This window comes from Lactuca sativa, chromosome 6 (genome assembly GCF_002870075.4).
Source record: "Lactuca sativa cultivar Salinas chromosome 6, Lsat_Salinas_v11, whole genome shotgun sequence".
Classification (NCBI taxonomy): domain Eukaryota; kingdom Viridiplantae; phylum Streptophyta; class Magnoliopsida; order Asterales; family Asteraceae; genus Lactuca; species Lactuca sativa.
This window is the reverse complement of record NC_056628.2, coordinates 180,602,091-180,605,882: the sequence shown is the minus strand read 5'-3', so window position 1 is coordinate 180,605,882 and position 3,792 is coordinate 180,602,091. Positions and strand designations below refer to the sequence as shown.

Here is a 3,792-nt window from a genome sequence, read left to right as displayed (position 1 = left end):
CACCGAACGAGTAGCCATGTGAATAGCCATTCGAGTAGCCTTCAAATCTGGAAGTGCAAGCTTTTGATAGAACAAATAAGGAATTAAACTTATGCTTGCTCTAGAATCGACTAAACTGTAAGTTTTCATATTATTCCCAAATTTACAAGGAAATGTAAGGCATCCAGGATCTCCCATCTTTTTCAGTATTTCTCCTATTATCACATTAGAACTCAGCTCACTAAGCACCACCTTGGAAGTCTTCCCTAGTTGTTCGTGAGTGTCGAGTATATCTTGCAAAAACTTCGCGTATTTAGGAACATGTACTTGCGATTCAATAAAAGGAGTATTAATAGGAATCCCTTGACTTCCAATGGATGAACTGCTGCTTGAGAAGGAAACGATAATGGAGGGTGAAAAGCTTGAACACAAGATTGATCTTTCTTTTCAGTCTCAGTCCACATTGTGGAGATTGAATCTCCACGTCGTGATGACGAGGATTCAACATAACTTTTCTTTTCAACTTTCAGCTTGTGGTTCGGGAAAACGTGGTGCTACCTCTAAAGCTTCTTGCAACTCATATATAGTGCCATCTTTAGTTTCGATCACCATGACTTGCAGTTGTGGCTTCTTATCGGGAATTTATGGAGAAAGTATTTCATTAACCAATGTAGTTAATTGACCAAGTTGGGTTCAATGTTTTGGATCGATGCTTAATGATTTCTCAATAAAGCTTGCTGGTCTCTCATTAGAATTTGAAGATCTCTTATCGCCGCATCGGTCTCATCATGCTGTTTTTTCGAAGCTTCCATGAATCTAGTTACCATGGACTCTAAATCGATGTTCTTTTAGGTGGTGGTTGCTCTTTTTGATAAAAACCTCGGTCAGTTTGCCTAAATTTTTTTCTTTTTGCTTTTTATATTCATCATATGGCAACCATTATTTACTCGGCTTCCTCTAATCTTCATCGTATTTGTCTCCACTTGAGTAGAAGACTTGAGCTTTCTTATTCGTGTTATCATCAAAATTGCAATCTTTTGTTAAATGTGGACCATTGCACCGTTCATAACCCATATGAATAGCATGTATGGATTGATCCATCTTAGGCATACGTTAGTCCATATTATTCAACATAACCAACAAAACCGTCATGTCCTCAGAAGTACCATTCCAAATTCCCTTTGCTCCATCATTTCGAGGGTTGTGATAATCATGCGAATTATTTGAAAATTCTTCAATTAATTCCTTGATCTCACCAGTGTTTTTCTTCATTAAAGGTCCTTTAAAATCAAGGATTTGCCTTGTTATTACATTTAAACTATAATAGAAGATTGATGCTTCTTATTGCTCATTAAATCGTTTTGGGGACAATTGCTTATTAATCATTTGTATCGCTCCCATGCTTCGTAGAGAGAATCACCCGGTTGTTGCTCGAAGTTTGCTATGGCCTTCTTGAGTTTAGCAACTTTAGAAGGTGGGAAAAAATTTCCTAAGAATTGTTGATGCATTTGCGCCCATGTAGTAATTACACCGGGTGGTAGTGCTTTCAACCAATCCTTAGCAGCTCCTCTAAAAGTGACTGAAAGCATTCTCAATAACACCGTCTCTCATGGAACATTCGGGATGTTGAAGTAATCAACTATGTCATTGACTTCATCAAGGTGTTTGTAAGCATCCTCATGATCTTTCCCTGAAAATGGAACTTCCTTAAGCTCGGAAAAAATATGTCCCTTCAGCTTGAATGTTGCAGTAGAGGGAATTGCAGGTTGCACTATACCAGGACTGGCGTCCTCTCGAATTATTTTCTTGCATGTCTCCATAGACATTTTGGCAATATTTGTCATCTCATCTTTTGGCTTGTCTTCGGGTTCTCTCTCTTCTATGCCTAATTTGGGTTCGGACTCATATTCAGATTCGTGTGTATTAGGATTCTGCTCAAAGCTTTCAACCTTGCTTTCGTTCTTCAAGGAATTACTCGATTCACTTATGTTCTTCCCTTTCTTCTTACTAAAAACCGATTTAAGATCTTTAAAGGGTGATTTCTTTGGTGGGTTGGTTTCTCATACGTTCTTATCCGTCTTTTTATTAAGGGCTGACTCTAGATCTTCAAGTGGTGGTATCAAAGGTGTGTTGGATCCATGGGTCATGTACTGCTGCAAGAAAAACAAAAAATAAAAACTTAAAAACGAACAAAAAGTAATTAAAAATCCCTACTGAACAATTACCACGATGTGGTAATACTCACCACATCGTGTTAAAGTAGAAAAAGTAAACAAAAATAAAAAACGAAAAATGTAAAACAACTTAATTCATGTCATGAAGTTAAAGTTCACGTCATGAGTTCAGTAATTCAAAAAGAAAAACTAAAGCTAAAAATTAAATTTTTGCATGTTTAACCCCACGAAAAGTATCAACTAACCTAAAGCAAATAAATTAGAAACTAAATTAGCTTGTCCCCGACAATGACGCCAAAAACTTGATGTGGTGCAGACTATACATTATCTAGCTTTAAATTTATAACCTAATTTCTTATCTATTATTGCACCTATAGATAGTGTACCTAGTCAGTGTATAGCATTATAAAGTAAGTTGGGGTCGAACACAGGGAACAAATTTAATTAAGTAATTTAAATACTAAGAATTAACCTAAAACAAACAAAAGTTAATTAGGTTTTTTATCTGATTTTGCAAGTTCATACAAACTTAGTCACTTAACTATCAAATTCAATCAATTACTAAAAACACTTTTGTTTACTTCGAATCCACTTTTCCTCTATGGTTAGCTACTAATTATAGATTTTTAAAGTTGGTTACCCATTTTTATATTATTATTAATTTAATTCCAAATTTACTAATGTTTGACTAATTCATGTAAAACAATGTATTGTCACACAAAATCAAACACAGAATCAGTTATGGATTTTGAGGGCCATGTATGATTTGTTTAACAAACACAATTATGATCATAATTTATGTTCTCTGACACAACTAAATTTAATTACTTTAATAACTTATCTAAGATTGGGTCGATCCTAGCTCTAGCAATTCAATGGTAACTAAATCACTAGTTGTAAATATCATGTAATTTAATAGTCACTAAGCTACACAGAACATGAATTCAAGCAATTAAATTATCAATTATTAGCATGCTAGGTAGTAACAATCAAACACAAGCACATAACCATGTATTAAAATTAATAATTAATTAAACTAATCCATAGAGTTTAAGTTTCTTCTAGCTAAACAGAAGCAGCTAGATTTAGCTATTCATGCCTGAAAACGCACACTCAAATTCAATAAATAATGACAGGATTAAATGTACCAATCTAAGTGATGATTGTAATCTTCGATCTCTAGATCTTCAATCTGCTTCCTCCTTGAATGCTTTTGATTCGGTTACTTTGAACTATTTTCCTCCGGAATTCTCTCTCAAAAACCCTCAAACCTCCCTAAATCGTGAAAGTGAATGGATACATATAGTTTTAGGTATTATTGTAATTCACGCCGTGAACAAGGATTTCACGGCATGATTTAAGATGAATCCTTATCGGGCAAGGACGCTGACTTCCTGTTCTCTTATCTTTTAGAAAACTTACTCCACGTCGTGTAAGTCATGGCTACGTCATGATTTGGGCTTTTCATAGGGATTTTTTTCTTTTAATTCTTCAATCCTCCAAAGTTCCTTTTCTTGTCGCTTTTGGCCCTTTATCTACAAGAATGTTCATTTTGGCTGCAAAATATAATTTAATCTCATAAGTACCATATATCTTTGCAAATAACCAAAATATTAATCAAAATGCATTAAAATATTGC

At 34.6% G+C, this 3,792-nt stretch overlaps 1 non-coding gene across 1 annotated transcript; it reads left to right on the top strand.

Moving 5' to 3' along the window:
• The first annotated feature begins 1,332 nt into the window (after nt 1-1,332).
• Nucleotides 1,333-1,439, top strand: LOC111904986 (small nucleolar RNA R71). Its single transcript, XR_002854701.1, has one exon. It is a non-coding gene; the product is annotated as a small nucleolar RNA R71 (small nucleolar RNA).
• The last annotated feature ends 2,353 nt before the right edge of the window (nt 1,440-3,792 follow it).